Source organism: Peromyscus maniculatus, chromosome 6 (assembly GCF_049852395.1).
Source record: "Peromyscus maniculatus bairdii isolate BWxNUB_F1_BW_parent chromosome 6, HU_Pman_BW_mat_3.1, whole genome shotgun sequence".
NCBI classification, from domain to species: Eukaryota; Metazoa; Chordata; class Mammalia; order Rodentia; family Cricetidae; genus Peromyscus; species Peromyscus maniculatus.
Genome location: NC_134857.1, coordinates 83,980,817 through 83,990,542, shown reverse-complemented (window position 1 = coordinate 83,990,542; position 9,726 = coordinate 83,980,817). Strand labels below are relative to the sequence as shown.

General features: G+C 49.8%; 1 long non-coding RNA gene across 2 annotated transcripts; it reads right to left on the bottom strand.

The window, feature by feature from the left end:
* Nucleotides 1–2,836: 2,836 nt before the first annotated feature.
* Nucleotides 2,837–5,826, bottom strand: LOC121830273 (uncharacterized). Of its 2 annotated transcripts, XR_013051942.1 has the most exons (3): nucleotides 5,620–5,826; nucleotides 3,842–4,154; nucleotides 2,837–3,467 (listed from the first exon to the last, which is right to left on the bottom strand). It is a non-coding gene; the product is annotated as an uncharacterized LOC121830273 (long non-coding RNA). The 2 variants fall into 2 exon arrangements; XR_013051941.1 differs by lacking the exon at nucleotides 2,837–3,467 and having other exon boundaries at nucleotides 3,814–4,154.
* Between the last annotated feature and the right edge of the window lie 3,900 nt (nucleotides 5,827–9,726).

The following is a 9,726-nucleotide window of genomic DNA, read 5'->3' as shown; positions in this document are numbered from 1 at the left end:
CTCTGTTTATTTTTGCACCCCTAATTACCCTTTCAACTTGCCCTGGCTTATTTTTAGAGGTTTCCTATCCACCTCATTAACAGCTTGCAAAAGCTCCTGTCTCATATTTCTACCATTTATACCCTTCATTAAACACAGTGGCCTTTGTTATCTTGGAGCAGCGGCCTTGTTAGGATTTAAATGGGACGACTGGAAGCTATTGCCTAACTGATTTTCAGGCATGCCTTTCCATTCCTCCAATCCTTTTGTTTGCCTGGGAGTCTAGAGCCTGTCTCCCCAGGGTTCTTTCTGTTCTTTTTTGGTTGTTCTTTTTAGTAATCAAAGGCTGAGCATGAAGAAGAGGCTGGCTTCTGGCTGCTCTGTTTTTGTCTTGTTGATTTGGGCAGGGGCGGGGGGGGGGGGGCAGGGGGTGAGGCTGGACAGGCAGCACACACTGTTCCCACCAGGGGTTATGAGGAAAGAGGTTGGCTGGGATCCCCCCCCCCCCCAAGCCTTGGCAGCCAATGTGTGAACCGAATGGTGATACTTAATTAAATGAACACCAGGACCAAGGTCCGCGAGCTTACACCTGCTGATCCTCCCACTTCATCAGGAAAACTCTGCCTAATTACCCTTTTCCGCTGGCCCAGTTTGTATTCAAGCCTTCTTAGTAGGACTGGCCAGAATATTGAAAGCATCCTTCACGAGAAGCATCATATCCCAGGTACCATCCTGCAGAGAGAGGACGGATTGCAAGGGCCAGAAGAGGAGCTTTCATTATGGAGATGCTCAGTGGCCTGAGCCTGGTTTTCTGGGAAGGGTTAGGGAGTCTGTGAGGGATCCTGTGACTTGACCAGAGCAGGGAAAGCCTGCTCAGTGAGCTGCCCCTTCTGCAGGGGCCCAACCTCTCTTGTGAGACTTCTGCTGTCCCTGGCAAGAGATGAGCCTGCCATCTGTGCTACTGGCTCAGGACTGATGGGTGTGGACAGCAGGATCCAGGCTTGTGGAAGCAGGAGAGAGTGGGTAGGACCAGACTCTTCTGTGTTGGAATCTTAGCTTCTTTCATGGCCTGGAAATTTCCCATACTTCTCTTGCATCCTCATATATGTGAGAGGACGCTACTGCAGGAGATATCTCACAGGTGATAGCAGAAGTGATCATTGTAATGCATGGGAAGGGCTGGCCATGGTGCCTGGCACATCATAATCACTCAACAGATGGCAGCTGATATGATTAGTATCATTGGTAGATGGTAGCCCTCCTGGCTCTAAGTGGCTTCTGGAGACCATAAGAGCATACTCAGAGAATTGAAAGTGACCCTGTGCTCTGTGCACAGGGTGGGACAGGTTATGTTTGCTGTGGTGCTGCTGGTTTGGGCCTGTAGGAGACATTATCTACTCATTTCTTCCTAGTTCTCTTTAGAGAACCCACATTAGTTAAATGCCCATTCCATGTCGTGCCCTTATGCACGGTGGTCTGGAGACCTCAGCTCTTAAGCAGCTCTCTGATGGGAGAGACCCTAACTAGATTATACTCTGGAAGAAAGGCACAAGCATCGGACCTAGAGAGAGACAAAAAGGAGCTATTCCTTTTGATCTGGAAGATGCAGAACTCTGGGCAGACATAGGAGGGTGTTTGAGCAAGAGCATTCTCTTAGTTCATTTTCCTGGTGCTATACCAAATATTCAAAACTTAATAATTTATTATGAAAGTATATTTATTCAGCTCATGGTTCTGGGGACTGAATGTCTTAAGATCTGGCAGCTGTGACCGTGGGGGGGGGGAGCTTCTATTGTATCATAACGTGGTGGAAAAGCAGGGCAAGTGGGTATTCAAAGAAGAGACAAAACGGGTGACTCCACTTTATAAAAACCCACCCTTGCCGCATGAGCCTGCTGTCATGGGAATGAACTCACTCCTGTGAGAAAGGCAGTCCCTCCTTATGACTGCGTCTCTCAAGGACCCACTCAACCACACTACCACAGTGGACACCAAACCTCACTAGACACGAATATCAGAGAGAACAGGCCATGTTCAAACCACAGCAAGTGCAGAAGATGAGAAGAGCTTTGATGGGCAAAGGAGGGATGGCAGAACATTCTAGAATGAGGGAAGAGTTTTGGTGAACTCCTGGAGAAGTGGAAATGCATAGGTATTTGGTGAATGCAGCCTGAGAGAAGAGAGGAAGTTAGCACACAGGACTCTGTGCGTAAATGCCATAGCGAGAGTGTGCCGGGAAGGCCTAAGAAAACTAGATGTTTCTTCCAGAGAAATCACCAACCAGGACTGTGTGAACATAGATAGACAATGAGTCCCAGGATTCTACTGCCAGGAAAACCCTGCCATGAATTTTCCCCTGTAGATCTGACAGCTTGATTTCAAACACTTAGCGCAGAGGTTCTCAACCTGTGGATCTGGACCCCTTGTGGGGGGGGTTGAACGGCCCTTTCACAGGGCTTGCCTAAGACCACTGGGAAACACAGATGTTTATGTTAAGATGCATAACAGTAGCAAAATCACAATTACGAGGTAGCAATGAAAATAATTGTATGGTTGGGGTCACCACAACACGAGGAACTGTATTAAAGGGTTGCAGCGTTAGGAAGGTTGAGAACCACTGGTCTAATAACCCATTGCATTCGTTACTAATCACAGATAAATGGACCGTTTCTGACAGTTCTTTCAAACATTGATGACTCCTAGGCATGGAGAGTGCTAGGCTGGGAGCCAAGGGAGTAGGCAGTAGAATAGCACGGATCTGCAGACCCCTTAATAGACCCCCCAACCCCCTACCCTTACCTCACCCCTACCCCCTACCCACCCCCACACTGCCCAGGGCCAAAAGGAAGAGGCCTGAACTAAGGCATGTTGTGGTGTCCAGAAGATGATGGGGACAGGTCTAGAACATTCTTTGGATGGGATGGTTAGGATCTGATGAGTAACTGGGCTGAGGAGAGGGTGAAGTAGAGTCAGAGTCTCTGGGCCCAGCCTTGAGAATATTAATGGGGCTACGGCCTTGAGAGGAGACCCGAGGAGACTGGTAGCCCCTTGGGTGGGTACTCGGTGTAAACTTCCTGCAGGAAGCTGGGAGCTCCACAGAGGTTGCTGCTTTGGGCGACTTGGAATATTTTCTCATGGGCCTAGAGGTGGAGGCTCAGCTAACCTCGCATTCTTGGACTCAGTGGCTAAAAGCAGTGTCCGCCCAGGCCCCCACTTTCGCTTTTAGCTTCTCAACCCATCGGTCCCTCATTGTCCGGCATCTGCTTCATGAAATCCCCCGGGGTTTGTTCCTCGGAGCCTGGGTAATGCTTGTAGCCCGTGGGAAGGTGAGGATTGATGGAAGAAGATGGGCAGCTGAAGGGTAGCCAAGAGAGCTGCCAAGCCAGGGCAGCACTCCACGACTTCCTCACGTGCCTGTCTGTCCCCAGCGTGGGTTGTAAACAGATGTTCTCCGTCATGACCAACTGTCTGCCCTTTTGCTTTCCAGTCTGGAAGACAGAAGTAGGGGTGTGGTTGTGGGAAGGTAAATGGTTCACCCTGCTGTCGTGGGGGCTGAGGTGTAGCCCTGATGAGAGCAGGAGGCGACCTTCAGGGCCCTGGACAGAGCTTCTAGAGGGGCCATCTCTGCCATGAAGACCTTCTTCTGTCTGTGCTGTGAACAAGGGCTGCCAGGCAGATGCCAGGGTGGGGGGAAGTAACCACACCCTAAGCCTGGGGTAGACCTGAGTACCCCCTTCCCCTGTGACTACCCACTGGGAGGAATTCAGAGCGTATCACCATGGGAACCAGGGCTGGGTAAAGGCCTTCTCAGGAATGACCACGCACACTCAAGTCCAGTTTCTGATTCTGAGACCAAATGTACCTGAAGGCATGGACCTTCACCCTGCATCAGAACCAGCTGTCAGGAGTTGGGATACAGATTGCTAGGCTCGAGCACGGAACTGCGGCATTGGAATCTCTGTGGGCTGTGAGTCCCATGTCCACCAAGCTTTCTGGCGCACAGGAACTCTAAGCACTGGTGCCTGAGCTAGCCCTCAGTCTCTGTGAAGCCTGGGACTTGGCCATCGGTCCGCTTCCATCCATAGCGTCTTCTCTCTAGCAGAATCTTCCATGACCCAAGTATGCAGGACAGCGGCAGGAAGGAGCCAGATGATGAGAAGGCTCTGATTGGATTCCTGGTAGAGGATAGGTGTGGTGAGAAAGAGATGGAATAGGTGTGTGGGTTCAGTGCCAGCTTCAGCTGTGGAGGGAGGGACAGTCCCCTCTGGGTTCCCCAGAGAGACTGGTGTAGAGTTAGGCCCCAAACTCTGAGTGGGCTTGGGTTTCTTGGGTAGAGGAGGACAAGCTCAATTACAGAGGGGTCACAGGCTTGAGAAACAAGTACGGAGACCTGTGACACTCTTTGAATGGAAGATGAATGTATGTCAGTTTCACAGACGGCAAAGTCCTTGCTAATTTTTAAGGCTCTCTGCAAACATTAATTATTCCATTCTCTTCCTGTGGGCAAAAGGGTAGTCAGCAAAGTTTCCTTGTTAATGGAGAGGTGTATGCCAAAGTCTTATGATGGCCAAGCTACCAGATAAGTGCAGGGAGGTTTGGGTACACAGTTATTGTCCACGGGACACACAATGAGTAGTTTGTGCAGTGATGCTTAAAAAAATGATTTGGAGGCTGGAGAGATGGCTCAGTGGTTAAGAGCCCTGGCTGCCCTTCCAGGGGACCTGGGTTCAATTCCCAGCACCCACATGGCAGCTCGCAACTGTCTATAACTCCTGTTCTAGGAGATCCAAAACCCTCACACAGACATAGATGCAGGCAAAACACCAATGTACATAAAACACAAATAAATTAATTAAAAAATAATTTGGCTGTCTTTAATTAGAGCCTTCACTGTCTAGTTCCCATAGCCTGTCACTTCATGTTATAGGTTACACATCTATACCACCTGTTCATCCCCTGTAGGCACTGGAGTTCGCAACTCCTGACTGGCATAAAGGAGGTGAGCAGTTAGAATTCCAAGTAGGAGGGATTGCCGGAGTAATTCGGAAGGGATTTCATGAGACCTGGAGAGATTGGGATAGTGAGAAAGGATGAAAGGGGAAAAAGAAAAACTAAATAAATACGGCACATGGAGATTGAGGGAGGGGAGTCAAGAGTTACACCAAGTGGATGCTGCTGCCGGGGTCCACAGAAGGGAGGCCTGTCAGGTACGCTGGGATCAGGCTGCACATCTTAGGGCCTTGCTTAAGGGGACTTGGGAACTCAGCCAGGATGTGGGTCAGTTCTCCACCGCGTGGTCGGTGATGTGAGAGGTCTGAGGACCGGAGAGAGGCTGAGAACTGGACCGTTGGTTCTGACTTGTAAGTGTGTGTGTGTGTGTGTGTGTGTGTGTGTGTGTGTGTGTGTGTGTGTGTGTGTGTGTGTGTGAACTGGGGGGACAGGGAAGACGGGTCCCATGACGGAGATCGGAGAGAACTCAAGGGGAACAGGTTGGGGCTGCTTTCTTTAGTGACAGCCCACTGGTTCCTCAGGCTGGAGAGAGGCAGTGGTTTAGCCGAACTCCCTAATGCGCGTCCTTGGGAAGTAGAGCTGAAGTGTGATTGGCTTTATTTGCAGGGCTGGCATGGGCTCCCTGCACACCTGGATATGAGCCGATCATGGAAGGGTGTGGCTGGTTCTCTACCTGGCATCGAGTACTCCCTGCAGCTGTGCTTAGCCGAGGCTGAGCTGTTAAGGGGCCTGGAATATCACAGCCCTTTGCTTCTCCAGCTCATGGTACACGAGCCATGGTTGCTGGAACTTCTACATCTGCCCAGGCCACTTCAGCACGCAGGTTGGCCAAACGGCAGCCAGGTTCTGTTTGACCTCAGCTGTTCCTCCCTGCTTACCTCAAGCAGCCTGTGAGGTCAGAGAGACTGGCTCTCCACTGGGGCCCAAAGTGAGGAGTGCCCTTCCAGGGGTAGCGATTGTACGTCTGAGATGGGAACAGTTTGGTACCACATGTCTTCACATTTTCCCCTAAAGTGAAAATCCAGCTGGTATGTTACCGGCTTAGTCTCTGAAGCAGAATCAAGACCAAACCAAGGGCCGGTCAGCTTCCAGTGGGAATTCTGAGCCCAGAATTCTCTGGAGCAACCATGGCCTGGCTCTCTCCCGCTGGAGTTCAGCTAAGGTTTTCTCTGGAAAATACAAAGCTCTGTTTAAAGGAGAAGTTAAAAGTTTGAAGGAGAGAGAGAGAGAGAGAGAGACAGACAGACAGACAGACAGACAGACAGACAGACAGAGATATGTATGTATCTGCTGGCACCAAATGCACTGTGCTTATTCACACAGAGGCCAGAGAAGGGTGTTGGGAGTCTTCCTCTACCACTGATCTCTATTACTCTGAGACAGAATCTCTCCCTAAACCTGGAACTTGAGTTTTTCAGTTAAGCCCTACCAATCATCCTGTCTCCACTTCCTAGCAACACTGAGATTTCAGGCTGAGGTGAGACGGCCCTTGGCTTATTACATTGGTTCAGAACTCAGGTCCTCATGGTTGCCAGCTCTCTTAGTCACAAAGCTAACTCTCCAGCCCCACCTTGTCTTTCTTGATGAGCATATACAAACACCTTGTGCATTTTCATAGTTGATGGCAGGAAAGTGAGCGAAGGCTCGGAGAATGAGTCGGTTGGGGGCGGGGAGACAATGAACAGCTGCTCACAGAGCTCTCTGGGCCTTGTCTTTCTCCCCTGCAGCTGGCAGGACCCCCTGCTTCTGAAATTGTGTCTAAGCGAACAAGCTAACCCACCGTGCAGAAGCCAGCCTAGTGATTGTTGTACACACACACACACACACACACACACACACACACACACACACACCTTTCAGCTGCAAGGAAAAGGACTTGTGAGAGAGCTGACATTTTACAAGACAGCTGGAATGAGTGAGATATCGACCGACAATTCATTAAATGTCACCACTTTTGTCTCCCTTCAATGCACAGCATTTAAGTTATTCTAAATTAATTACGCAGCCACTTGATTTATTTCCCCCATGCGTCCCTGTTCCTGTCCCTCCCCACTTTCTCTGCTTCAGAGCAGCCCAGTGCCGCCTTCCCTTTGTTCCCAAGTTCCCCAGTTGTGAGAGGTGAGCAGAGGAGAGCCTTCAAAGTTTTGGGACTTTGGCGCTAAGGGACAGTATGTCCTCGGTGTGCCCCGCCCACCCGCCCACCCACCCCCAGCAATGAGCAGTGCACAGCTGCTGTCAGAAACTCACCTCACAGGGGCAGAACCGGGGCTCGGAGAGGCTAAGGCATGCACCAGAAAAGACTCACACCATCTTAGCCCATTTTCGGATGCTGAAACAGTGTCCCAGACTGGAGACTTTATAAAGAAATTTATTCGGTTCGTGGTTCTGGAAGCCAGGGAGCCTAAGAATATGAAGAGAGCATTTGCTTAAGGGCCTTGTGCTGGGTCATCTTGAGCTGGAAGGGCATGTGACCACTTACGGTGGAGCAGAAAATCTAGCAGATCCATTTTTCTTAGGAATCCATTCCCAAGAATCCATAACCAGCCCACACCCATGGTAACCACACTAATCTGTTCATGAGGGCAAAACTCTCATGGACCTAATAACTGCTTGCTGGTCTCAGCTTTTAACGGCATTAAGAAGGCAGTTAAGTTCCAACAGGGGAGTCTGGGAATGTAGCTCAGTGGGATAAGGCTTCCATAGCATGCATAAGGCTGGGACTCCAGTACCCACCACACACACACACACACACACACACACACACACACACACACACACACACACACATACACACTCAACTCACATTTTGGAGGGGTCATTCAAACCATAGCAAGATCAAAGAAATCCAAGAAGTCAGGAACTAACCCAGATCTTCTGACCCTTGGCTCCTGAGTTTACCAAACACGTTGGTATCCAAGAGATGAATCCACCCCTACCAGAAAGATCTGGCAGGAAACAACATCTCACGGCAGGTGGCCACAGGGATTCAATACCTGTACCCTTGCTTCACTGGTAGGAGGTTTAGTAAGCAGAGGGTACAAGGGCGGCCGCAGGCATACGGGAGCCTCTGCAGAGGGAGCCGGGCATATTTGGATTATGTGAAAGAGAACATTATTGGTCATTTAAGGAAGACGATGTCTGAAGCCTGTATGGCTCTTTGATTTCACAATCTACTTTAACTGCTGTGTGTCACTGTCCGTAATTTCTCCAGGGAGATGAAAGGCCAGGATACAAAACGGCTCTGTCCCTTATTTCTTGGTGATTAGCAAGTCCCTTGCCATCTCAGGGACTTCATATATCCAGAAACTCTGACCATTTCTAGCCACGAGTTTTCATCCCCCGGTGCCCCATCCTGAAGGAGTTCTGGCATGCCTGACTCCGGCAGAGTTTTCAGGAAGAAGCCACAGAGAGGAGAAATGTTACATGTCTCAGGAAAGCCTGAGGCGCCTGCCTATGTGGGTGCTCTTTGTGTGTCTGGATAGTTCCCGATGTGTCACCAAACTTCCTCAGTCTACAAGAGTGAAAGAGAGCCACTTCAGGAAGCAGCACCCTGTACCCTCTCAGTGCCCCTCCACCGCACTCATTTTCTGAGCTGGTTGGCCTCAGCTGAGAGCCCCACAGCAGGAGAGTCACATTCTGGTACTGTGGGGAAGGAGATGCGTGATGGTTGGGGACAGAGGGTCCCCGAAACACCGTCTTTCCTGACCTCTGGTGGCTCACCATGCAGCTATCTACCCTTTGAGTCTAACGGCACAGGTCTTGTGTGGAGCTACATCTGGACCGGAGTGAGTGAGCTTGCCTCTGTAGAGTTCCATGCTGCTTTCCAGAACAGCCGCCAGGGTACACCAAGGCTTCGTCTTCCCAGCATCATCCTTCAGAGAGCACGTATATGGGGTGATCAACTAGGGTGGCCTGTGGTGAGCAGATCCCATGACATTTTAGCAGCTCCTGGAGGGAATTACTGATGTTGGGGACCAAGAGGCTATTGCGGGGCACTGTCATGGAAAAGATGAGACTGAGGTTTCAAAGTTAGTTTTAGAGATACCCAATGAAGTACAGATGTGTAGGTGTCTGGATTAGGCAGTCCTTCTCTGGGAGGCCTCGCATCTCTGGTGTATCCCCAGCATTGCCCTTACCATGTTACAGAGACGTTGACTTCTACTTATGTGGCTGTCTCCTCATCTGGACTGTGAGCTCCTTGAGACTGTGCTCCATTAGAAGGCAGCTTAACATCATGGTTGAGATTGAGTTTTAATTATTTGGATTCAGTTATGTGACCTTGGGCAAGCTCTTTAATTTTATAGGATTGAAAGGAGAATTGAATGGGATAATGCCTTGTGAAGTACTTTCAATGTAGTCTGACATATAATCAGTTCTTAGCATATGTTAGCTGTTATTGGTATTGACTGGCATATCCTCGGCCTTCACATGTCTGATGCTCAGAAGGTACTCAGCATGTTTACTGAGTAAGTGAATAGTAAATACCTGTGTGCATGCAGAAGAGGTTGACTTGCAGTAATAGGGATTAAGGCTTCTGAAGTGGTTGAACATTTTGGGCTTGAGGTAGGGCAGGAAGGAGAAGTTGGTCTGTAGAGTTGAATTTTGTTGGCAGTTGTGGGAGATGATTTCCACAGGAAATAAGTAGAAGGTAAGTTAGTGTTCAAGGTTTGGAGGGTTGAACTTGACCTCTAGAACTGTGCTTGGTCCTGAACTAAGCGTCACAACCTGTAGGATTCC